The following is a 27,552-nucleotide window of genomic DNA, read 5'->3' as shown; positions in this document are numbered from 1 at the left end:
AGGAAGGAAACGATTAAACTTAAACTAGGAGGAGAGATGTAATTAATAGTGGAAAGTCTGAGAGAGATGTCTCAGGCTTGAGAAATTAACACATTGTTGTTCAGTCACTGAGTTGTGTCAGACTCTGCATGAACAGCAGCACTCCAGCTTCCCTGTCCTTCACTATCTCCCAAAGCTGCTCAAACTCAAGTCATTGAGTCTAAGATGCCATCCAATCATCTCGTTCTCTGTCGCCCCCTTCCCCTCCTGCCCTCAATTCATTCTTTAAAATGCACATACACCTCTTCCTTGACCAGTAAGTGACATTAACACGGCCTGTAAGTTTCCCTGTCATGATTTCTACTTGCTATAATGTTACCAATATTCTATTCTTAGATATTTTTGTCTCTATTTATTCACAATTACTGAAAAACACCACACTGAACAGCTAGGATACCCATGTTCCCCACCGGCCTGATTGTTGCCTTACAAAGTCTCTATTCCCCAAAGTGGAATGACTAGGTTAAAGGATCTAAACCTGGTGAAAAGGTTTTGATAGAAATTGACAAATCACCCTTCTAAAAGTGTATGCCAGCTGACACCTCTCTAGTGGCTGTAGAATTACTTTTCCCTTACAATCTTATTAACCCTGGGTATCCATGGCTATTTTATTGAGATTTAAAAATTATTTTTCTGAGCAGTATCTGTCTGCTTTCTGTTGATAATAGGATTCCAATTTCCTTTGGGGGAATCCCCGCTGCCCTACTGAACAGAGGGCAGCAGGAGCGTTAATCAGATGTCTCAGTCTCCCCAAATCAAAGGGCAGGCATGTGACCCAATGTAGGTTACTCAGAGGCTGAAAATTAATGGAGTTCACTCTTCGCTCTGATGGTGTCAAGACAGAACTCAGCAGGGCTCCTGCCACCGAGGCCCCTGGAACTGCCCTGGTCCCTGCTTTCTTCAAGCCCAGTCTCCACCTTCCCCTTCAATCCACAGGGGTCTGTATATCCTTTTTACTTAAGTGACTCAAGCCACTCTTTCTTGCTTATACCCAAATAGGTCTACAGATATAGCAGACTGGTTGAGCAATTCCACTGCAGAATTTTCACCAGGTGTCCATAGACTGTGTATTAGCTGTGTTGGGTGTGCTCAGCCTCTCAGTCGTGTCCCACTGTTTGCCACTCCATGGACTGTAGCCCACCAGGCTCCTCTGTCCATGGGATTCTCCAGGCAAGAATACTGGAGTATTGGAGTTGGACTGCCAATACTGGAGTGGGTTGCCATTTCCTCCTTCAGGGATCAAACCTGCATCTCTTGCGTCTCCTGCATGGAACACAGATTCTTCCCAGGGCAGGGGTTATTCATCCCACTCGAGGGATCGGTGACAGAGACAGCTCCCTCCCTTCTTGGCAGCAGAGGTGCTTGGCTGGTTTGGCAAATCAAGTTTTATACTTTAAACCTGCATACAGCATGCAGTAGCTTCTCACCCAGAAGGGAGAAAGTAGTTAGAATAAAGCTGGGGTCCCCAACGTCCAGGACTGGATGCCTGATGATTTGATTCAATACTAAGAAAAAAGTGCACAATAAATGAAATGAGTTTACATCACCCCCAACCCATTCCCTTCTTCCCAGTTTGAGGAAAACTTGTCTATCATGAAATCAGTCTCTGGTACCAAAAAGGTTGGGGACCACTGGAATAAAGCATCTATCTTCTCACAGTCCTTGAGAGCCCTCTGAGAAAAGAGTTTCCCCTTAATCTTCCTGCCCTTCTAGGAGGTAGGCCAGGGACAAAAACCGAAGTTTGTGTGAGCTTCAACTCTGGCCAAATGGCATCCTTGCTTCTGCTGGTTTCAGGGAAGAAGGAGGCACAACTTCTGCTACTTCTGCAAATTGTATAAATGCAAACTCTACACATATACATGACAGTGCACATGTGTGTGTGTGTGTGTGTGCGCGCGCACACACACTATTGTTGTTGTTCCATCACTCAGCTGTGTCTGACTCTTTGTGATCCCATGGACTGCAGCACACCAGGCTTCCCTGTCCTTCACTATCCCCTGGAATTTGCTTAAAATTCACATCCATTGAGTTGATGATGCCATTCAACCATCATATACTCTGCCACCCCCCTCTCCTCCTGCCCTCAATCGTTCCCAGCACCAGGGTCTTTTCCAATGAGTTGGCTTTTCACATCAGGTGAATACACATGTACACATATACCTGGGCTTCCCTAGTGGCTCAGACAGTAAAGAATTTGCCTGCAATGTGGGAGATGAGGATTCAATCCCTGGGTCAGGAAGACCCCTTGGAGAAGGAAATGGCTCCCACTTCAGTATTCTTGCCTGGAGAATTCCACAGATAGAGGAGCCATGGGGTTCCTCAGAGTCGGACGCAACTGATCGACTAACATGTGTACACACACACACACACACACACACACACTGGTAGGATATACATTCCAAAGGGCAGGGGCTCTAGACAACCTGAGGCAAGACTAGAGCAGCATCAGTGAGACCCAAGAGCAAGAGGCAATGGGACTGGGCTGAATTCCATCTCCCTGATGGATGGTCCAGGATGTCTGAACATTTTTGAGAAGGAGCAAAGTAGCAAATGGAGCATGACTGAATCTGAGTCAGGTCTCTGGGACCCTGAGGAAACTGTCTAAAATCACTGAGCCTCATTGTCCCCATCTATAAAATGGAAACAAATTAGTTTAAATAATACAGATAATCACCTGGCCCAATGCTGGTTCTCTACTCCTTTCTGAATGACTCCCTCAGCTGATGCCCTACTGAAGGGTGGGGACTAAACGGTGAACCCATCAGCTTTCTTGTTCCCCAGCTATGTAATCTGCAATGATTTTGTTTTGTTCTCCTGAAGCCAGATAAAGATCTTAACCACCGTTTCCTTCTAAAACTGTGCTTGGCATTTGGACCACACAACCCTCAATTTAATCAAGACACATCAAATACCAACCATATGGCTGACTATCAATCTCACTCTCACAGACATCCTAACAGACAAATCCATCTTTCCATCCACCACAGGAACAGCAACATTCCAGGAAAGAAAAGAGACCTTAGGAATATCTCCGATTTGAATTGGTCCAACAGACACAAAAATGAACTCACCGAAATCAGTGAGGCGTCAAGGACATCGCATTTCAACCTGGTGGGTCTCATTTCTTCTAAATGTAAAACGGTCCTCATCACCATTATCATCAACATCATCATCAATGTTAGGGCCTGAGATCCTACAGGAAAGTATTTCCTGTGCAAATCATGGTCATGTACTTCAAAAAAAAAAAAAAATTGGAAACTAAAGCGATCACCAATGAAAACAAGCTAAAATTCTAGTCCTTGAAAAGAAAACATAGTGGGCTTAAAGGGATGTGGCAGAAGGTGAGCAGGATAATTTGAAAGTCAAGTCCATTATGGCTGAAGACAGGCTTTGGAGCTTGTAGGGGATAAAAAAGTGGTTGCTGTATTTCGGCAACAGAGCCCTGTTCAGTTTTGTTTTGTTTTGTTTTTGAGTCACAAGTCTGAAAGGCCCAGGGCAAGCACTCTCAGAAACATAAAGCATTTCTAAACTCTCCTTGAACATAAATCCTCAAATCCCCTCCTACTTCAGCAGTGAAGGCATGAGAGCGAAGGCTGCTGAAAAGAAGCCAGCCAGGATCGGGGTGATGATGCTGTCAGAAGTAAGAGCTCTTCGCTTCTCTGTCCAGCCGGGAAAGGAGAAAAAGAGGCTTGAGGGAGTAATTAACTGTCATGCATAAGATTAATTGACGACCCTCCAGTTTTGCCCTAAACACAGATGTATGGGGATCAGGACGCAACCTTGAATGCTAAAGGTGAAGGGAGAATAGTTATTTCTGGATGAGGGCAAACTGAATATGCAGAAATGCGGGCAGTGTCAAGACGCATGCGGTGGAGCTGGGGAGGCCATACATCATCACGCCCTCCGTGAAGTGGCTTGTCAGAAACTAGCCAAGGACTTCAATTAGGAGCTGGCTCATGCCAGCAAGTTTCTTGCTAAGAACTGCTCCACAATGAGCCGGTGATCTCGTCACACGGCTTTGGAGTGGACATTTCTGTGTCACTATCTGGATAAACGGACTAAAAGGAGTATTTCTCATGCCAGTATCTCAGGAGCAGGAAAAGATTCTTAGAGCTCTAGATGAAGTCTGGTCCTCTCTCTCTGACCCCAAAGGATGTTCTGTGCTGGAAGAGGGTATTTTCACTAGAAGATCTAGATATGCAAAGATCAGGGTTCTTTCTCAGATACAGCATCCCCATGTTAGCCACCATTTTCTTGCCTTCCTATGACCACACGATTCTGCGGAGGAAAAGTTTTCTCTTAAACATGGGAGGGGGTACTACATATATAATACTAAAAAATGCATTTCTAATCAAAATGATCCAATTTCAGGGGATGAGAATGGAGAAAAGAAGAATTTTCGTTTTGCTCCCAAATGACTGGTGGTGAGTGATCAACATCATTACAACAAACAGGCTGTCTTCCAGAGCCTTTTTTAGTGAAAAGGTATCTTTTTCAATTCCATGAAAGCATTGGATTTTATTTAGGAACTGGGCACTGTGCAGTGTTTGGGTGCTAAAAATGAATAAGCTTCGTACTTGAGAATCTCTTACTCTGAAACTATAGACTCTTTTAAACACATACACCCAAAATAATCATAACAACACAGCAGCAGGTATTGTTTGATGAGTGCTGTTAAGTGTTCTACAATCACTGTTGTATTATCTTCGTAACTATATGACGTCAGTCTGAAGCCTACGTCTATTTCAAAGATGAGGAAACCGAGGCTTACTACTGCTTACTTACACCCACTTGGTACCAGGCAGAGCTGAAATTTGAAGCCTGGAAGTTTACATAGACAACTCAGGTGTTCCTGTAGAGGTTTATGAAAAGATTGCATAAACTCATTTTATTTGTGAGAATGAAGGAACATTTTGCAGAGCCGACATTTGAGCTAAGTATCAAGAGAGAGTGAATTTGTCCAAGTAAAGCCTGGGATGGAAGGTGAGCGGCTTTGAGTTGCTGAAGCAGGCATTCCAGATCATGAAAACAGGACATACGAGTACACTGAAGACAACGCTAGTTGAGTATTATGACTGCGTGATCTAGAAAGGAATGGCACTAGTGGCAAAGAACTCGCCTGCCAGTGCAGAAGTAAGAGATTCAGGTTCCATCCTTGGGTCTGGAAGATCCCCTGGAGAAGGAAATGGCAACCCACTCTAGTATTCTTGCCTGGAGAATCCCAAGGACAGAGGAGCCTGGCGGGCTACAGTCCACAGGGGCTCAAAGGTCCAGACATGAATGAAGCAACTTAGCACACACCGATGCATTTGATCTTCCACCCTGTTCCTGGCACAGAGGTGCCTAAATTCCTAAAACACTTGGAATTTCCTGTCATAGGAGCAATAAAGGTATCTTTTGTGACGTTAGTGAGGTGACTTCTGGAAAGCCTTTAGGGAATCTAATAATGGGAACAGGCTGTCAGGGAAACCCAACACCTGATGAGAGGGTTGGAACTTGGGGTACCTCAACTCCCCACCTCCAGGGAGGGAAGAGGGCTGGAGATTGAATCAACTGCCAATGATCAATGATTTAATCCATCAGGACTATGCCATGTGTTGTTGTTTAGTTTGTAAGTTGTGTCTGACTCTCTGTAATCCCATAAACTGTAGCCTGCCAGGCTCCTCTTTCTTCCACTATCTTTGCTCAAATTCTCGTCCATTTAGTCGGTGATGCTATCTAACCCTCTCCTCTTCTGCCACCCTCTTCTCTGGCCTTTAATCCTTTCCAGCATCAGGGTATTTTCCAATGAGTTGGCTCTTTGTATCACGTAGCCAAAGTACCGAAGCTTCAGCTTCAGGAACACTCCTTCCAATGAGTATTCGGGGTTGATTTTCTTTAGGATTGACTCGTTTGATCTCCTCGCAGTCCAAGGAACTCTCAAAAGTCTTCTCCGCTACCAGAATTCAAAAGCATCAGTTCTTTGGCACTCAGCCTCCTGTATAACCCAACTCTCATATAATATAGAATAGGAAATGGCAACCAACTCCAGTATTCTTGCCTTGAAATTTCCATGGACAGAAGAGCCTGGAGGGCTACAGTCCATGGGGTTGCAAAGAGTCGGACATGACTGAGCAACTGAGCAGACATACTCCTATAATAAGCCTCCATAAAATGCCAAAGGACAAGGTTCAGAGAACTTCCTCGTTGTTGAACATGTGGAAAGTGGGGAGTGTGGCACCTGGAGGGGGCAGGTAAGCCCCAGATCCTTCCCCCCACCTTGGCCCGTGCCCCTCTCCCAGCTGGCTCTTCCTGAGTTACATCCTTTTACAAAGCAGCGATCCAGGAAGTAAAATGTTTCTGAGTCCTGTGAGCTGCTCTAGCAAGTTAATCAAGGTCACAGGTACTTATGATTTATAGCCAGTGTATCAGAAGCACATGTGACAGGCTTGGACTTGAGATGGGCATTTAAGTTTGTGTAGTGGGGGTGTGGTCTGTGGGACTGAGCCCTTCACCTGTGGAATCTGATGCTATCTCCAGGGAGGCAGAGTCAGAATTGAGTTGAATTTTGGACACTCACCCGGTGTCTGAGAGTTGCTTGGTGGCATGTGGGATGCCCTCGCCCCATCCGACCCCCCCACACACACACGGAGCAGGGGAGGTTTTCAGAAATGTGATGAGAAGGCAGGTGGATTAAGGAGATGATGTGGTCTCAATCCTGTAGGCATGGGGAGTCCTAGATATTGTTGTACAGCAGAAAGTAACACAACATTGTAAAGCAATTAACCTCCCCCAAAAATCATAATGGATGCTTTTGTTGAAGAAATGCACAGGTGAGCAGCTCTGTTCTCTTTGGCTGGTGAAGAAAAGTCTTTGGAGAAGACTTGGTCATTGTGAAATGGGATCATAAGCCCATGGACTTCACGGGATGGACTCTTCCAGAAAGAGCTCAGTAGACTCTCTGGTTTCCTGCAGAATCAAGATATTTTCAATAAAAACATTCTGACTTCGAGTCCAGACACTTCTATACAGAGAAAAGCCACGGGCAGAATTTGAATCATCACCTGTGGACAGCGGCCTCTCAAAAAATTTTTCTGTCATGATGTCCTATGGTGTATGTTACTGATGCATTCTACCTGCACATTACCAAGGCTTCCACCTTTAATAAAGCTAAAGGTTTCTTTCTTCACCAGGGAGTCAGTCAATATTAAAATTCTGTCTTTGGTGCTGGTTCTCGCCAGGACAAATATCTCCAAGGACTATTCACAATGGACTCAATTTGACAATAATTATTCTCAGCAATGCTAGTTGGTCATTTCCATGGGCTCCTTGCCTCTGCAGGCATGAACACTCATTTTGATTCCAAAACTGTATGTTTCTAAATTCCCCCACATCAGCTCAGTGCTCAGGAAGACAGAAGGAAAATTTCCAGGTCTTTTTTTTTTTTTGATAAGATGTTCTCCATCTACCAAGAAGGATGTATTTCATCCTGATGATAGGCATTTAGAAAAGCACAGGGTGAACTTTAAAAAAACAAAACAAAACAAAGTTGCATAGGGGAAGCCACATGGAATCAGGTTATACTGGCCTATCTCTCTCTTCTTCTTGAAAAGCCCTTGAGGGCCTGGTACTGAAAACTTCAAAATCACAGTCTGCTCTCCTTCCTTCAGCTTTCTCTTTGTCGGTCTCATGGGTACCTGGAACATTGACCGCTGTAACATTCAATCCACTGTAACACCAGCAAGAGTTCTGAACTTTGCCTCCAGTATCTACTCATGGCTAGGGCAAGAGGGGGAGGGGGTGAAAGAAGATGAGATGGTTGGATGGCATCACCAACTCCATGGACCTGAGCAAACTCTGGGAGATAGTGAAGGATGAGGAAGCCTGGTGGGCTGCAGACCAAGGAGTTGCCAAGAGTCAGACAGGGCTTAGCAACTGAACAAAAACTCATTTCCTCTAACCTCTGGGATCCCAGCTGCCTTTAACTTAGACAGTGCTTTACAAAAATCTACGCTTCAACTTCATCTTGCAGCTTGTGACAGGGCGGGAGAAAAGCAGCACATGTAAGGGCTCAGAGGACTCTCTGATTTTTACACCCCAAACTATCATCAGTCAGCAACCAGTGAGCATTAAAAAGGACATGTCTTGATTTTTGTTTCTTTTTTTTTTTTTTGCACATGCAAAGCTTTTCAAGGGTGCCATGCTACTTAACAAATGACAGAAACCTTGAGCATCCCTGCCAGGTACTGGCAATGAATTGGTTTTCTTTTCTTTTTTTTTTTTTTTCATAGGCTGGGACAAAGAAGCAGAGATTTCTCTGGGCTCACATTTGGAGTTTCTCCAACCTTTAAACTTTATTGCCCAACAGAGTATCCAACTGGGTTTGTGGGAGGGATCGAGACCATTAAAATTCATTTGGTACCACGTCTCTGGAGGAACCCGCGAGCTTTCATCCTGACTGACTTCTGCATCACATGAAATGCAATAGACTCTGATTTCTTAGGGAGTCAGTGAACCAATGAATGATAATAGCATGCTGTCATCTGAGCCTGCTGTCCTCACCTGGTCCCCTCTGTGACCAAAAGCACGAGTTTCTTAGGAAAGGGGATCAGGCAGGTCAGGGACTCTGCGTGTTGTCCAGAACAAGAGCTGACTTGCATGAGGAAAGCGGGAGTCAGCTTCTGTGGCATGGCATGTGACCTTCCATGAACAAAAGCCGTTCAAATCTCAAAAACACTTCAACTTGAAGTTCCTGAAAAGCCGCTTTCAGATCTGCCTGCAGAATCCAATGATGGTTCCATTACGGTTGTTCAATGCCAACCACATGAGACCAAGGGGCTAATAAAAAACAAACCTTTATAATGAGAATGAGAACGCATGCGTTTCCACGTTCCTCTTCTCTGAAGTATGACAATCTCTAGGTCCTTTCATTATGCTAAGTTGCTTCAGTCGTGTCCAACTCTTTGCAACCTTATGGACTGTAGCCCGCCAGGCTCCTCTGTCCAGGGGATTTTCCAGGCAAATGGAAAGTGGGTTGCCATGCCTTCCCCTCTAGAGGATCTTCCCGACCCAGGGATCGAATCCACATCTCATTACATCTCTTATATTGGCAGGCAGGTTCCTTACCACTAGCACCTCCTGGGAAGCCTTTCATTATGGAGTCTTGCTAAGAGTGCATAGAGAAATAGGGAGTCAGAGTCAGAAGCTTTCTGTAACTGGGAGTATCCCCAGGAAAATTACAATCACACGTCTGCTTCCAGCATAGGAACAAGGGAGTCCCCAGCTCACATAGCCAATTGTCTGAAGCTGGCTAGCCATCATCCATGCCGTTTCTCCCTCACCATCAGAGCCCCATTTCCTCGAATTCAGCTTTTACTAAATCTTAAGTCCCCTGGCCAGCCCCAATGAAATCTTTTACCAGACCATGTGATTTCACTGGAAGACTTTCTCTATATAAATATCTTGGAAACCTTCAAACACAAACAACATCTCTGTCACATTTTTGGAAGAAAATCAGTCGTTTCTCAAGGTCAATGATAGATGTTAAAAATCTCATCCAAAAGGATGGTGCCATTTGGAATGCCAGTCAAGTAAAATCTTGCAAAAGGGAAACTCTACACTCCTTAGTAACGAGAAAGTGAGAAGTGAGGCATCTCAAATTAATAATATTAATGATAACAACCATGATCAGCATCTTTATTCTTCTTCTCCTCTTCTCCCCCCTCCTCCTCCTTATTGACAAATGTTTCTTTAAATCGAATTTGCACCTTCAAGTGTAGTAAACATTCAGTCTGTGAATCTAGTGAAAGAGTGCATGGTTTGAAGAATGAATGAGTGCAAAGTGTGCTAGTGACCTGGACACATTTTAAGATGAATAAGAAAGAGACAAGTGCTAGAGCAGGGTGAAGGAGAAACAGACCGCAAAGAAAGAGGTCTTTGAGGTAGGCAGGCAGGGACCAGATGTTCTGAAAGCCTATGGACCACAGTCATTTTTGCTTTGGTTTGGTCTGGATTGTTTTTGTTATTTTTCTAAGCATAACAGGACAACACTGAAGAAGGGGAATAACTGAACTGATCTACGGAATTTTTGGAAGATTTTTTTTCTTATTGTGGTTTAAATACATGTTTTTAATACATACACATGCTGTTGTTGTTCAGTCACTAAGTTGCAACCGACTCTGCGACCCTATGGACTGCAGCAGGCTTCCCTCTCCATTATGTCCCAGAGTTTGCACAAATTCATGCCATTGAGTCAGTGATGCCAAGTAACCAACTCATCCTCTGTTGTCCCCTTTCCTCTTGCTTTCAATCTTTCCCAGCTTCAAAGTCTTTTCCAATGAGTCATCTCTTTGCATCAGGTGGCCAAAGTCCTGGTGCTTCAGCTTCAGCAACAGTCCTTCCAATGAATGTTCAGGGTTGATTTCTGATATATATCTCAAACCTTCTTAATCACTTTTAAGTGTATGGTTCAGTTCTCTTAAGCCTATCTACATGGTTGTCAAACAGATCTCCAGAACTTGTCCATCTTGCAAAACTGAAGTCCCACACCAAGTACATAAAAATATCCCTTTCTCTCTTTCCCCAGCCTCTGCTAACCACCATTCTCCTTCCTATTTTTATAAACCTGATAACTCTTAATAATTTGTCTAAGTGGATTACTGCGGTATTTGTCTTTTTTTGTGACCGGCTTATTTCACTTAATATAAGATCCTCAAGGTTTATTTCTGTTGTAGCCTATGGAAAGATTTCCTTCCTTTTTGAGGCTGAGTAGTACTCCACTGCACGTGGAGACCACATTTTGTCTGTCCATTCATCCACCGATGGACTGTGGATAGTGCTCTTATGAACACAGGTGTGTAATGCATTTATGTTTTAAATAATGCTGGCTATTACGTGGATAATGGCTTGGAGGAGGGCAAACACAGATCCTGAAGAGTCCAGGAGGGGGGCTGTTACAGTCGCAAAGGTGGCAACAAGGGTGGTTGGGACTAGGCTGTGGCAGTGGAAACAGCAGGGGAGGGACAGCCGTGTACCTTGGAGGTCGGGGCTAAATGACATGTGGACAGTTGCACAGGAACAGACGAAAGAACGAAAAGATTCAAGTATGATGCCTATGAAACAATGAGCCCAGTGCTTGACTTCCCTTCCCAGAGCAACCCTTCAGTAGAGATCAGCTGTGCACTGCCTTCTGTTATCGTTCAGTCCCTAAGTCCTGTCCAACTCTTTGCAACCTTATAGACTGCAACATGCCAGGCTTCCCTGTCCTTCACTATCTCACGGAGTTTTCTCAGACTCATGTCCATTGAGTCAGTGATGCTATCCACCTATCCCTTTCTCTGCCACCTCCTTATACTTTTGCCTTCAATCTTCCCCAGCATCAGGGTCTTTCCCAATGAGCTGGCTCTTTGCATCAGGTGATCAAAGTATTGGAGCTTCAGCTTCAGCATCAGTGCTTCCAAAGAATATTCAGGGTGGATTTTCTTTAGGATTGACTGGTTTGATCTCTTTGCAGTCCAAGGTAATCTCAAGAGTCTTCTCTAGCACCAGAGTTCAAAAGCGTCAATTCTTCTGGTACCCTTTCTTTAGAACGTTTATCTCAGACGATAATTACAGTTTTTGTATTGTGGTTATTTGATGCCCCCCCCCATCTAACTTCCTTTCTTAACCCCACCACACTGTACATTTCAGGGTTACAGATTCCTTGCTGGTTTTCACTCAACATTTTTAACACCAACACCAATACTTACTAGGGTCTTGATATATTTGAAACAAATGAAAAAGCGAGTTAGCAGGACTATTCATCTCCAGGAATTATTTTTCTGTGCCTTAAATAAAGGATCCTTTCAGAAAGCCATTTTTTCCTAGTCATCAATTTGTGTATTTTTAGAATCTTTTTATAAACCGAGCTCAATTGAGTTATGCATGTCAGAGTGAGAATGAGTATCTGCAAGCTTCACAAGTCTGCTATTGATGGTGACATACTGAAAGTGACAACTATATAAAAGTGATTGACAGTCAACAGCTTAAAAGAATACTTCAGACCCATCCACCGAGCAGGAAGCCTCAACACCAGGACAGAATCCCCAAGTCCAGTGAAGAGAAAAACAATCTGAGTGGACTTTGCTTTTCAAATAGAAATACCGACTTGACACACTTCCTTCTGCTTTTGGACAATAAAGTTTGTGAGTCTGCAATCAAATGCACATGAATGGAGTTTTCAGAAAACTGACGTGGTCGCGGGAGAATGCAGCCTTGGGACGTCTCACAGTCATCCGTCTACTAATGGGAGCTTTCAAAGCTCAGTGTATCTAAAAAGTGGGTAAGGCAGGTCTCAGGCTTATGTCTTCCTGCCTGTCTTCTTGAGCCCTCTGCACTTTTAATTGAGCACCATTTAGTTTATCATTAAAGAAGAAACCACAGAACATCCCTTATTCTACCACAGCTCTCATAATCTATGCCTCCACCAGCAGGTGGAAGCATAAACTGGTGCCCACAGGACCAGGAAAACTAATGTATGAGGTTCTCAAGTGATCTCTAAAACAAACCAGCTGATGTGTAAGGACAGAGGACTGTGAAGTTGAAGCTGGAGGCACCAGCATCCTTGATCCAAAGCAAACAGATTCCCAATGGGAGGGCTATGAGGAAGCTCAGAATTAGACACACTTGTCAGAACACCGTTGGCGTAGGCTCCATCAGGCAGGTGTGCACAGCTCCCCCGAGATATGCGGGCTCTTATCTTGAGGATGCGCAGTGTCACTAGAGGCATGTGACTACCCTCCCTCTGGGCTGACATTACACTTGAAAGAAAAAAAAACTCTTTCAGCATCACTGCTTAAACTTTGAAAGATAAGGAGGATGATCAGGTATAAAGTAAATAGAAGGCTGCACTTATGAAAGGAGAGACTACAGGCTTGGACTTAATGAAGTGAAGTGAAAGTGAAAATCGCTCAGTCCTGTCCGATTCTTTGTGACCCCATGGACTAAACAGTCCATGGAATTCTCCAGGCCAGAATACTGGAGTGGGTAGCCTTTCCTTCTCCAGGAGATCTTCGCAACCCAGGGATCGAACCCAGGTCTCCCACACTTTAGGCGGATTCTTTACCAGCTGAGTCACAAGGGAAGGCCAAGAATACTACAATGGGTAGCCTATCCTGTCTCCAGCAGATTTTCCCCACTCAGGAATTGAGCCTGGGCCTCCTGCATTGCAAGCACACTCTTTACCAGCTGAATTACTAGGGAAGCCCTCATTATCAGGGAAGTCCCTTATCATTGAACTTAATGGTAAAGGATAATTTTAGGAGAACTTCCCAGGTGTCTCAGTGGTAAAGAATTTGCCTGCCAACTTAGGAGACCTGGGTTCGATCCCTGGCTCAGGAAGATCCCCTGGAGAAGGCAAGGGCAACCCACTCCAGTACTCTTGCCTGGAGAATTCCATGGGCAGAGCAGCCTGGTGGGCTACAGTCCACAGGGTCGCAAAGAGTCTGACACAACTGAAAGACTAAACAACAACAACAATTTTCGCTGGAAGACCTAGCTTATGGAAAAACCTCCTCATAGGATATCATTCCCTTCAGTGAATGATTTGCTTCCAAGAGAGATGAAGCGGATTGCAAATATGGCCACAAATTTACCTCAGCCCTGTTTGCACACCCCTTTCCAAAGACAGCTCTTGGTTTCTTCCCCACTATCTGTCTCTCTATTCCTTGACTCTGAGGTTGGCTTGACTCGCTGTTAGTGAATATAATGCAAGCAGAGGCTGGAAACTGCTTCTGAGTTAAGCTTTGCCTTCTTACTGCACTTGGAACTGAGGTGGATGAATCTAGAGTCTATCATACAAAGTGAAGGAAGTGAAAAACAAATATCATACATTAATGCATACACATGGAATCTAGAAAGATGGTGCTGATGAACCTATTTAGATAGGGCAGGAATGGAGACACAGACATAAGAGAATGGAGTGTGGACTCAATGGGGGAAGGAGAGGGTGAGACGAACTGAGGGAGTAGCAGTGACATATACACACTGCTGCTGCTGCTGAGTTGCATCAGTCACATCCGACTCTGTGCGACCCCACAGACGGCAGCCCACCAGGCTCCCCCGTCCCTGGGATTCTCCAGGCAAGAACACTTGAGTGGGTTGCCATTTCCTTCTCTGAAATATACACACTGTCTTTCATGAAATAGATGGCTAGTGGGAAGTTGCTGAATAGCACAAGGAGCTCAGCTGGTTGCTCTGTGATGAACTACAGGGGTGGGATGGGGTGGGGTGTGGGATGGAGGCTCTAGAGGGAGGGGATATGTGTATACCTATGACTGATTCACTCTGTTGATCAGCAGAAACTAACACAATGATGTAAAGCAATTACACTCCAATTAAAAAGAAACTTGTTCAAGGTTCTCAGTGGTAGAGTTAAGATCTGAGCTTCTTATTATGCCTCTGTTTCAGAAGCCTCTTAGGCTTCTGCTAGAACTTCCCTGGTGGCTCACATGATAAAGACTCTACCTGCAATGGGGGAGACTGGGTTCAATCCCTGAGTCAGGAAGATTTCCCTGGGGAAGGGCATGGGAATCCATCCCAGTGTTCTTGCCTGGAGAATCCCATGGACAGAGGACCCTGGTAGACTACAGTCTACGGGGTCTCAAAGAGTCAGACACAACTGAAGCAACCGAGCACACACACAGAACTTCACAGGGCTGGGGTTATAAGCTGTGAAGAGGAATGGTGGGCAGGACAAGGATTCTGATGTCAACTTTCTCTGGGGTCACAGTTGATCTGGGTCCCAGTAGGTACATATGCACAACATCCCATGGATTAGAAACATCCAGTAGAAGCATTTGATCTTCCCGTGTCCTCTCACCACCCGAGGTCAGTGCCTAAAGAACAAGCAAGGTCATGCTTAAGCTCTAATAGGTAATATCCTGTTAAGGAGAGAATAATCCCGCCCATTTTCAGGAATCAAGAGAACCAGGGCTCCATCCCTCTGAGCCCTCAAGGTCAAGGACGCACCTTCCCTCAGCTAGAAGGGAAATTTCTCTGTCTTGTTCACCATTATCTCTGCAGCATCTACAGGGAGCTACAGATTCATCTTTAGTGAATCGATGAGTGAGTCAATCTAGCACTCAGTCGTCTCCAACTCTCTGCGACCCCATGGACTGTAGCCCTCCAGGCTCCTCTGTCCATGGGATTCTCCAGGCAAGAATACTGCAGTGGGTAGCCATTCATTTCTCCAGGGGATCTTTCCAACCCAGGGATTGAACCTGGGTCTCCTGCATTGGCAGAGAGGTTCTTTACAACTGAGCCACCAGGGGATTGAATTCAGAGGAGAAGGCAAGTCTGAAGAGGGCTGGGAAACTCAAGAAGAACTCATTGTATCAATAAAGAGCCTCAGAGGAAGAACCACTTGATTTAGCAGCTTAGGAAGGTATATGGCTCTTTCCCTGATGGTCCAGTGGCTAAGATCTGCACTCCCAATGCAGGGGGCCCGGCTTCCAACCCTGGCCAGGGAACTAGATCTCACATGCTGCAACTAAGAGTTTGTACATACCACAGCTAAAGACCCTTCATGCTGCAACCAAGATCCCAAATGCCGCAAGGAAGATTAAAGAACCTGTGTGCCACAACTGAGACCCAGCACAACCACATAAATAAATAAATATACTTTCAAAAAGAATATGAAAAGGGGTAGCTGGCACCCAGAATAGAACCCAGTAAATGCCTATTAAGTGAATGTATGTCCTAGAATGAGATTCAGGGACTTTGATAAATGGAGCTCTTAAGAACTTTTTAAGATTTTTTTTTTAATGTGGACCTGTTTTAAACGTCTTCAGGCCTTCCAAGATGACTCTAGTGGTAAAGAACCCACATGCCAAAGCAGGAAACATGGGTTCAGTCCCTGGGTGGGAAGGATCCCCTGCAGGAGGGCATGGCAACCCACTCCAGTATTCTTGCCTGGAGAGCCCCATGGACACAGGAGCCTGGCGGGCTTCAGTCCATAAAGTCACACAGAGCTGGACATGACTGAAGGGGCTTAGCATGCAGACTTGCTATGGATGCTATACGATGACTTAAAACTATCATATAAGTAGTCATCAATTACCCTCCAGTGAAAGGAGCTTTGAGTGTGTGTGTGTGTGTGCGTATGCACTCTGAAATCAGAGGGTAATCTTCTTACAGGAAGTTTCACTAAGTTCCTAACTATTTTGCCAACCAGGAAAAGGATGCAAGACTCTGGTTTTATAGGCTAGGAGTGACAATCAGAGAAATTCTGTTCTTCAATCAGACGATTTAAGAAGACTTGATGTGACTCAACGAGTTCTAGAAAATGTGCCAGAACAGACTTTCAAGGAAGACTCTCGCCCCTTGTTTTAAAAGGAGGATGCCATCATCCGTAAGATGCGCGAGAAGCGATGGAGCGCCGCTCTAAGTTGGTGGTGGGGCTTTTCTGTAAGAGGCGTCCTGAGAAAAGGTGGAAGTCCTCCCAGTGGCGGCGGACGCACACCCAGGAAGCCCTCCGCCAAGCCTAGCTCTCGCTCCTGCAAGGTCCTTGCCCTCACCGCCTCCTTTCCCCCCCGCGCCTTTGTAATCGAAGCGGGTGACAACTTCATTCAGCTCTTAGCAACAACAGGAGGGATCGATTCCCCGAGAATGCCCTAATGACTGGAGGCTGGGACACAAACCATAAATGGGGACTTTCTGATTCCAAGTGAAATTATAGTTTGCCCTGTGAGATTGCACAATAAATCAGGGGAAAAACCAGCCAACATAGGACTCTGGGGTCACTGAAGTGATGTTGACACATTACAATAATGAGAACTTGAAACACCTCCTGCCCTATTGATTTTTAAGCTGCATCGTTCCCACCGCAGAAGATTACAAGTCTCTGTCTTCGGAATCATGGCTCACGCGGGAGATGCTGATGAAAAATACACCCAATCCAATCAAAATGAAAAGCTTTACTTGCACTTATTACAAATCTAATACCATTGTCCCTTGGCTGCATGATAGGCACTTAACCTACAATGGGGAAAAAAAAAACAAAAACATTTTTTTCTTTTAATTAAAATTTTTCATACCTTTTTTTTTTTTTTTAATACACACAGCTCTTTGCTATGACTGTACAGGAAAAAGGAACCAAAGAAAACAGGCACAATAGCTCAATTAGCACATAAAGGGCAATTTCTTTATGCTTTTCTAATTCCAGGGTAGCTTTCAAATTCCCTGCATCACCATATCATTTGGGAGAATGGAAAATCATGTCCTAACAACCAACTTATTTCCTCGTCAATAGGAAAAGATGTATTCCACCCGCATTTAGCATCCACAGTAAACAAAGACTGCCTTGCTGATCTTTCCTTTTTCCCTGAAAAGTGCTCCATGGAGCTGAATAAACACAGTTGTGGGAGGCCAACTGGTGACATAAGTTAATTACTGACCTGTCACACAATCGGAGAATGGTAATAATTTATTTTCACTGTTGCATTAACCGTGAGCTGCGTTTTGCCAATGGAGAGCGCTGGGGAAAAGGAGTCTGGAACATTGCTGCCGCCATAAACCCTATATGAGGTTGTGACAATATTTTAGAGGGTGGCTAGATACGACGGTGTCACTGCTCTTCCTAGGCATAACTCAGAAAATAATTACCCACGTTTCTCGGCTTTAGGAGAGAAGAAACTGGTGAGTAGGAATAACACACTTTCCTCTAATAGGGTTCTGAAAGCATCATCCAGTTATTAGATAAAATTATGACTTGGGTTTACCAGGATGCAACAGATAATAAATATTCTGGCATAATCCAGTAGGATCATACATTCTCTGAAAACATTTATCGAGGTCCTAACATGGCCCAGGCATTGTGTTAGCGATTAATTACACATTGTTCACCTGTTCTCTGTCTCCATGAAGTTTATAGCCCATCATTATCATCTGATTGTCGAGACGGAAACCCACAGGCAAAACCCATGGGTCTAAAAGGGATTCTTATAGAAGAAACCCTCATGTCCCACTGAGAGAGTTGACTGAAATAAATGAATAGTGTTTAGAAGCTAACTGGTCTTTTCTCTCAGCTACCCTGATTGTTTTTCTTCACTTGATCTGATGAGAAGTCTTGCTCTTTTGGAAAATATATATCCCTGCTTACAGATGAATCTATTTGCAGGGCAGGAAAAGAAAAGCAGGCATACAGAACAGAGATGTGGACACAGGGGAGGAAGTGGGGGGTTTGACAAATCGGGAGAACAGGATTGACATATATATGCTACCAGGGGTGAAACAGATAGTTAGTGGGCTTCCCTGGTGGCTCAGATGGTAAAGAATCTGCCTGTGATGCAGGAGACCTGGGTCTGATCCCTGGGTGGGGAAGATCCCCTGGAGAAGGGAATGGCTAACCCACTTCAGTATTCTTCCCTGGAGAATTCCATGGACAGCGGAGCCTGGCGAGCTACAGTCCATGGGGTCCCAAAGAGTCAGACATGACTGCGCGACTCTCTCTCTCTCTCTCTCTCTCTCTCTCACACACACACACACACACACACACACGGGGAAGCTGCTGTGTAGCCCAGGGAGCTCAGATCAGTGCTCTGTGATGACCTATAGGGGTGGGATTGGAAGGGGATTGGAAGGTTCTAGAGGGAGGGGATATATGCATACATAAAGCCGGTTCACTTCCTTGTACAGCAGAAACTAACACAACACGGAAAGCAATTATACTCCAAGTTTTAAAAATCCCCCTAAATCCTACTATATCATGAATTTTATCAGCCTAGGAGTAACTAACCAGAAACTGTCTTCTTTTGACATGGCTACCGTTGGGACCTAGGTTCTTACATATGCTGTCAATCCATTTATTAATAGGACTGAAAGCAGGTGAATGATCTAAGACACTTTTTCACATGAGTTGGTAGAAAATAGTTCAAAATTGATATAAAAGGAGAGGTCTTGGCAGGTGGGTTGGTGGTTAACCAGTATGATCTTCTTCTGCTGTAGCACTCTCAAGAGCTATTCATCGGTCTTCACATCAAGTTCCTTCTGCAAGCTTCCCCCTGGGGTTCACTGAACTTAACTCACAGAGTTAAAAAGTAGCTGAGAGGGGGCTTCCCTGGTGGCTTGGAGGCAATGCAGGAGACACAGGTTTTATCCCTGATCTAGGAAGATCCCACCTGCCACGGAGAAGCTAAGCCCACGCACCGCAACTACTGAGCCTGTGCTCTAGAGCCCGGGAGCCCCAAGCACTGAGCCCACGTGCTGCAAATACTGAAGCCCTCACGTCTGAGAGCCCGTGCTCTGCAACGAGAGGGGCCACCGAGATGAGAAGCCCATGCCCCGTGACTCGAGAGTAGCCCCTGCTCGTCACAACTAGAGAAGAGCCGGCACAGCAAGGAAGACCCAACAGAGCCAAAAATAAATAAATAAATTATAAAAAATTCAAAAAGTCGCCGAGAGGGGGCTTCCCTAATGGCTCAGTGGTTAAAAAAAAAAAAAATCTGCCTTTCATTGAAGGAGAGACAGGTTCAATCCCTGATCTGGGACTCCACATGCCTCACAGTAAATCAGCCCGTGGGCCACCACTATCAAGCCTGTGCTCTGCAACAGGAGAAGCTACCACAATGAGAAGCCCATGTACCCCAAGTAGAGAGTAGCCCCCGCTTGCCACAACTAGAGAAAAGCCCACACATCTAGGAAGATCCAAAACAGCCAAAAATAAACATTTTTTTTTTTTTTAAGTAGCTGAGAGGGACTTCCCTGGCCGTCCAGTGGTTAAGACTCCACACTTTCAATGCAGGCGGTGTGGGTTCCATCGCTGGTTGGGGAACTAAGATCCCACAGGCTGCCTGGTGTGGCAAAAAAAAAGGAAGAAGTAGCTGAGAACTGAAGCTTGCAGAGGCTACGCTGCGACAGTCTGCCCTATTTTGACTGACATGTTCCAGCTGATATCACCATCCGAAGAACTGGTCTGCAAGGCAGTGAACAAGTTTCTCCTATTTTACTAATGTCAGTTATAAGACATAGTGGTGAAGCATCCCGTTTATGGACCAAGCCTGCCCGTGGTCAGATCCAGGGTTTGCCCACCATGAGCTGTGCAACCTTGGGAGAATCACCCTCTTGAAAACGGATCCCTCATCTATGAAATGAAGACACTGAAGGGCCCCGCCAGGGAAGAGGCATAGGAGGCTGAAATAAGCCAGTCAAGGCACAGTGCCCCTTATACGCTTGTCAGATCTGATCCTCACTGCATGTTAGCCATGGTGTTCCCCCCAAGAGCAACGGGCCCCACCTCAGAAACATTCGCTTTGAGTTTTCTGAGCTCAGTTCAGCCAGCGGCATTGGAGTATCACAACAGTTTTAGAGGACTGTGCCGATATCCTCATGTTCAAGTGGGCAGCCACAATGGATCTGCATCTGATTGTTTCTGCATTAGCAAGACCACACCATGTGTATGAGAAGTTAGATCCCTGTGCAGGGGCCATGCTAATCTTCTCTGTATCATTTCAACTGGAAAATCCCATGGGTGGAGGAGCCTGGTAGGCTGCAGTCCATGGGGTATCAAAGAGTCCGACACGACTGAGTGACTTCACTTTCACTTTTCACTTTCATGCATTGGAGAAGGAAATGGCAACCCACTCCAGTGTTCTTGCCTGGAGAATCCCAGGGATGGGGGAGCCTGGTGGGCTGCCATCTATGGGGTCACACAGAATCGGACATGACTGAAGCTACTTAGCAGCAGCAGCAGCAGGGCATATACCCTGAAGAAACCATAATTGAAAAAGACACATGTACCCCCAGTGTCCATTGCAGCACTGTTTACAATGGTCAGGACATGGAAGCAACCTAGATGTTCATTGACAGATGAATAGATAAAGAAGTTCTGCTACATATATTCAAAGGAGTACTACTCAGTCTTAAAAAGGAATGCATTTCAGTCAGTTCTAATGAGGTGGATGAACACAGAGCCTATTACAGAGAGTGAGGTAAGTCAGAAAAAACAAATATTGTATATTAACACATATATATGGAATCTAGAAAAATAGTACTGATAAACCCATTTGTAAGAGAAGGAAATGGCAACCCACTCCAGGGTTCTTGCCTGGAGAATCCCAGGGACAGGGGAGCGTGGTGAGCTGCCGTCTATGGGGTCGCACAGAGTCGGACACGACTGAAGAGACTTAGCAGCAGCAGCAGCAGCAGCAGCAGGAATACCAGATGGAGAAGGCAATGGCACCCCACTCCAGTACTCTTGCCTGGAAAATCCCATGGACGGAGGAGCCTGGTAGGTTGCAGTCCATGGGGTCACGAAGAGTCAGACACAACTGAGTGATTTCACTTCACTTACACTTTCACAATGGAGATGCAGATATAGAGAAAAGACTTATGGACACACAGGAGTAGGTAGGAAGGAAAGTGTGTGACCAATTGAGAGAATAGCATTGAAACATACCATAGTCATGTATGGATGTGAGAGTTGGACTGTAAAGAAAGCTGAGTGCTGAAGAATTGATGCTTTTGAACTGTGGTGTTGGAGAGGACTCTTGAGAGTCCCTTGGACTGCAAGGAGATCCAACCAGTCCATCCTAAAGAAAATCAGTCCTGAATTGGAAGGACTGATGCTGAAGCTGAAACTCCAATACTTTGGCCACCTGATGCAAAGGACTGACTCATGGAAAAGACCCTGATACTGGGAAAGATTGAAAGCAGGAAGAGAAGGGGATGACAGGGGATGAGATGGTTGGATGGCATCACCAACTCAATGGACATGAGTTTGAGTAAACTCTGGGAGCTGGTGATGGACAGGGAGGCCTGGCGTGCTGCAGTCCATGGGGTCACAAAGAGTCCGACACGACTGAGCGACTGAACTGAACTGAACAGATACACATTACCATATGTAAAATAGAGAGCTGCTGGGAATTTGCTGCATGATGCAGGGAGCTCAAATCTGGTGCTCTGTGACAACCTAGAGGGGTGGGATGGGGTGGGAGGTGGGAGGGAGCTTCCAGAGGGAGGGGACATATGTATACCTACAGCTGATTCAAGTTGATGTACAGCAGAAATCAACACAATATTGTAAAGCAATTTTCCTCCAGTTAAAAATAATGCTTTTTTTTTTTTTTTTTAACAAAAGAAGAAGAAGTTAGGCCCGGAGAAATAGCTGTAACTCTTCTGAAACACAATTTCAGCAACACGCAAGTCTAGCACGCAGCAGGTTCCCAATGCAGTGGCCCAAAGAATAACAAAAAGTCAACACACAAGAGGGAAGAGATAAATGTATACATATAGCTGATTCACGTAGTTGTACAGCAGAAACTAACACAATATTGTAACACAACTATCCCCCAGTTTTTAAAAAAGTTAAAACACATGTGGAAAACCAAGATGAAATAAAGATCCAAAAATCAGACGATATCACTACTTCCTCTCAGAGAGGTCCCTGCCACCATGTACACTGCAGATCCAGTCTAGATTTACAGGCCAGGAGTAAAAGGGCAAGTGTCACCTATAACTGCCTATTTATAAATACCAGTGCCAGGGGCCACGCCTCCCCAAAGCCCCTGGCCATTTTCGACAAGGCACCCCAGAGTAGCACATAGCTTTCTTGTTAACGTTCCATGGAATCTTTCCCTAAACATACGCTTGTTCTTGCCTTCCACATTTTGCCTTGTCACTGCAACAGATGGCTTTACACTGGAGCATATGAAAATATTAAATACTTTATAAGCCTGGTGGAAATATGAAATGCCTTCAGAGGATGGAAAGCCTCATGATTCATGTAAAGCGGCCACGCGAGATTCTGTTAGAAACAAGTACCTTTAAGTTGTGTTGTCGAGGAGATGTGGGGCCATGAATTCCACATCTTCACTGAAGGGAGACAAATGACCGGGGGATCAGCTTTCAGTGAGACAGATCTGGGCCACACGGAGAGGCAGAACATCCCGCCAGTGAGAGCTGTGAAATATCGCAGTGTGTAACCAAGGGAGGATTGTGAAATCGACTTCTTAGAGATCTAAAAGCCAGAAGAAACCTCCATCTGTCTGTCTGAGATGGTCGGATAAAGCGAGCTTAGCTCACAGCAGTGAATTAAGAGGCAGTCAAGTCAGCTAGCCATTGTCCTATACCCACAAATCCACGTATCCTTTCTTTGCAGGGACAGTTTGATAGATGCTGACCCAACCCGACACCACCTCATCCAACCCAGAAGGGCTGACCCAGAGATCTGGAAGTGAGGTTCGCATCACAGCTGGTGCTTCAGATGAGGGATTCTCAAGCCAGCCTGCCTAACTCTCAGTGCCACGGATTGTAGCAACATGGCAAGGGACTGGAGTGCTTTCTGTCTGACTCTTCATCTATAAGTGGGGGTGACGGTGGTACATACCTCCTAAGGATGCTGTGAGGACAAGTGAGTTAGTATACACAACAGGCTTGGCATATAGACTGGCATAAGGTGGATGCTGCATAAATGCTGGATAGTCTCTATATTTAGTCCTCTGCTTATGTAGAAATAAATTCAGATGTGGGTAAGATTTTACATCTTTCCTTTGACTGGTGTGTGACTGGAACTCACTTCCAATAGGGACAGCATGTTAATGTTTTCTGTAATCTGTATGGATGTGAGAGTTGGACCATGAGGAAGGCTGAGATCCAAATAATTGATGGTTTTGAACTGTGGTGCTGGAGAAGACTCCTGAGAGTCTCTTGGACAGCAAGGAGATCAAACCAGTCAATCCTAAAGGAAATCAACCCTGAATATTCGTTGGAAGTACTGAGGCTGAAGTTGAAGTTGTAATACTTTGGCCACCTGATGTGAAGAGATGACTCATTGGAAAAGACCCTGATGCTGGGAAAGATTGAGGGCAGGAGGAGAATGGGGCGACAGAGGATGATATGGTTGGATGGCATCACAGACTCAATGGACATGAGTTTGAACAAACTCTGAGAGTTGGTGAAGGACAGGGAAGCCTGGAGTGCTGCAATCCATGGGGTCACAAAGAGTCAGACAGCACTAAGCATTTGAATAAATAATGTGTATGAATTAAAAATTGCCAAAGCCTTCTTCCTGGTATTTGTCCCAGAGCAGTGAGACCCATACTCACACTAAAACGTGCCCAGCAATGTTCACAGCAGCTGTGTTTGTGAGAGCCACACATGGCCCAGATGTCCTTCAACAGGTGAGTGGTTAAACAGACCATGGCACTTAGCAGGTACAGTGGGGTATTACTGAGCAGTGAAAAAGAACAAATGATTGATGGGCTCAGTCATTCAGATAAAACTCCAGGGAATGATGGTGCTGGAGTTAGCCAACCCCCAAAAGTTAAACATGATACATACATGCAATGGAATATTACACAGCCATTAAAAAGAATGGACTAATTTGATCTGCAGCAACAGGGATAAACCTAGAGATTGTCATACTGAGTGCATTAAGCCATAAGAGAAAGAGAAATATTGTATGATGCTACTTACATGTGGAATTCAAAAAGAAATGAGACAAATGAACTTATTTACAAAACAGACTCACAGACTTAGAGAACAAACTTATGGTTGCTGGGAGAAAATGATGGGGAAAGGATAATCAGGGAGTTTGGGATGGACAGGTACCCACTGCTATATTTAAATGGATAACCAGCACAGACCTACAGTATAGCACAGCCAACTCTGCTCAGTGTTATGTGACAGTCTGGATGGGAGGGGCATTTGGGGGAGAATGCTGCTAAGTCTCGTCAGTCATGTCCGACTCTGTGCGACCCTATAGACGGCAGCCCAACAGGCTCCTCTGTCCCTGGGATTCTCCAGGCAAGAACACTGGAGTGGGTTGCCATTTCCTTCTCCAATGCATGAAAGTGAAAAGTGAAAGTGAAGTCGCTCAGTCGTGTCCGACTCTTAGCGACCCCATGGACTGTAGCCTACCTGGCTCCCCCGTCCATGGGATTCTCCAGGCAAGAGTACTGGAGTGGGGTGCCATTGCCTTCTCCTTGGGGGAGAATGGATACAGGTATATGTATGGGTGAGTCACTTTGCTATTCACCTGAAACTGTCACAACATTGTTAATCGGCTATATTCCAATGTAAAATAAAAAGTTGAAAAAATAAATTTGTGTGATTTCACTTCTATAATGTGTTTGAAATGACAGGGTTTTAGAAGTGGAGGACAGAGCAGTGTGGACAGAGGCTAGGAACGGGAGCGGGTGCTGGTGAGTGGAGGTGGATGTGATTATCAACAGGAATCTTAGGACAGACATGCTCAGTATCTCATCTGTGGCGGTGGATCCCCAAACCTATGCCCACAATAAATTTGTGTATGATGAAGTGCACACATACAAATGAGCACAAGGCAATCTGGGAAAATCCGAGCAGTATCAGTGGGTTGCACTGCGGCAACATCAGTATCTCAGGTGAGACGTGATACATAGTTTTGCAAAATATCCCCATGGCAGGGAAGAAACAGGGTAAAGCCTACAAGAGATCTCTCTGTATTATTTCTCCCAACTGCATGTGGATCTAGTAAATCAGAGTCTACTAAACAAAAGTTTCAAAGCTAAAGCCTAAACGAAGGTTAAGAGTCAAGATTTTCAGTACACGGGGGTGATGGCCACCCTCCTCTCTCTATTTCCCAGAATGAAGGAAACACTGCTCAGTGAGCTGCCCTGCATCTCTGTGGACGCAATGCAAAAGTACTTAATAAATACAAAGATTTCTTTTTCCTATTTAATGATGCCAACATTGCAGTGCTTAGCTCTAGGTTTTGTGTATTCAGTCAGCACCTTTAAAAGGCATGGAGGTCCACCGAGTGGAGTGCCCGGGTTTCTGAACCAATCTGAACAGCACCAGCTTTTCTCTGAAGTGTTTTATTATTCCAAGTCGGGCCTACTGCATCTCCCAAGGTATGAAGTTCAGTTCGAGATAAAAATATTTTATCTGCCCTTACAGCAAATTGAAAGGCTTTAGAAAGGGTTTTGTTATTGCAGTGTTTTCATAAATATATAGTAAACATCTTTCACAGTGGGAAATTCAGCACAAAATACAATTTTCATACACAGCCATTCATGCGGCTGGCACAGGAAGATGAAATGACCCAGAGATGAATAAAAAAATAATAGTATACAACTTTGAGCGGCCCACAGTCCCCGACAGACACACACAGCCGGGAGGATAAAGATCATGATTTTGCCGTGCCTCCGATGAATGACAAGGGTCTGCAGCACCCGGGGAATTTCGTTTTCCTCTGTGGCCAAACCATTAGGCTTAAAAAAGTAGCTTTGTCATTTTCAGAAATTTGCCAGCAGCCAACCACCCTATTTCAGAGCACAAAACGACCCCAAATCTTAGCCAGGACATAATCTTTAACTCGAGCGATTTTTAGGCTTACCTGCTTTTAAGTCTCTCTTACACACATTTTCAAAGCAATTTGGGTTGCCTGTGTCCAACACAGGATATCTAGGTTGACATCTAAGTGGATGGACATCAGCTTGGGCGTGAGGGGTCCATCAGAGCTTGTTTGCAAAAATGGAAGCTCTTTTCTGTTTTTTGTTTTCTAACTGAAGTGTATTTAATTATCAAAGCAGAGGATGTTTGTTGAAGATCAAAAGGAATCACAGTATAATCTTTTTAACAGCTTCACTGAGGTACAATTTTTAAATAATTTCATTTATTTATGATTTGTTTTTAGCCGTGCTGGGTCTTCGCTGCTGCGTGGGATACTCTTAGCAGCACGTCGTGCTGCGGTGTTGTAGTGCGGGGGCTTCTCGATGTGGGGGCTTCTCTTGTTGCGGAGCCTGGGCTCCAGCGTGCACAGGCTTCACTGCTTGAGGCTCACGGGCTGGGGAGTTGTGGCTCCCGGGCCGTAGGGCACAGACAGGCTCAGTAGTTGTGGCGCATGCGCTTAGCTCTGCAGCATGTGGGGTCTTCCCGGGCCAGGGATGGAACCCGAGTCTCCTGGGTTGGTAGGTGGGTTCTTTACCACTGAGCCACCAGGGAAGCCCTGAGGTACAATTGATAGACAAAAACCCCTGCACATCTCATGGGGACAATGCAATGAGTTTGGATACAGACTCACACAGGTCTATATATCACACACGTGGATGTACGGTGTATCATACATCCACCTGTGTGATACCATCACCACAACCAAGGTAACAGACACACTCATGACCTCCAAAGGCTTCCTAGTGTCCTGTGTGTGTGTGTGTGTGTGTGTTTATATGCAATTATATGAACACTTAACCATGGGCTCCATCTACCCTCTTAACCAGCTGTTAAGACCACCATAACCACAGGCACGAGGGTGCACGGCAGGTCTCTAGAACAGATCCATCTTGCATAACTTTAAAAGCAAAACTTGGGCTCCTCTCCTGCTCCCTTCTCAGTCAAGCTCCACGGAAACCACAAAGGTCACCCTCCCTCCTTCTCAACCCCTTAGTTATCTGCTGTAATTTCATCCTGTGCAGACAAACACAGTGTGTGTATGTGTGTGTGTGTGTTTTCAAAAATGTATTTATTTATTGGTGTGCTGGGTCTTCACTGCTATGCACAGACTTTCTCGAGTTGCAGCGT

At 45.1% G+C, this 27,552-nt stretch overlaps 1 protein-coding gene and 1 non-coding gene across 9 annotated transcripts in view; both read right to left on the bottom strand.

Moving 5' to 3' along the window:
- The window catches only part of RBFOX1 (RNA binding fox-1 homolog 1), a 2,444,696-nt gene that overhangs the window by 1,230,982 nt on the left and 1,186,162 nt on the right, over positions 1-27,552 (bottom strand). The window lies entirely within an intron of this gene.
- LOC133238970 (U6 spliceosomal RNA) lies at positions 20,429-20,530 on the bottom strand. Its single transcript, XR_009733706.1, has one exon. It is a non-coding gene; the product is annotated as a U6 spliceosomal RNA (small nuclear RNA).

Source organism: Bos javanicus, chromosome 25 (genome assembly GCF_032452875.1).
Source record: "Bos javanicus breed banteng chromosome 25, ARS-OSU_banteng_1.0, whole genome shotgun sequence".
Classification (NCBI taxonomy): domain Eukaryota; kingdom Metazoa; phylum Chordata; class Mammalia; order Artiodactyla; family Bovidae; genus Bos; species Bos javanicus.
Note: the sequence above shows the minus strand (reverse complement) of the source record. Positions and strands in the feature narration are given on the sequence as shown.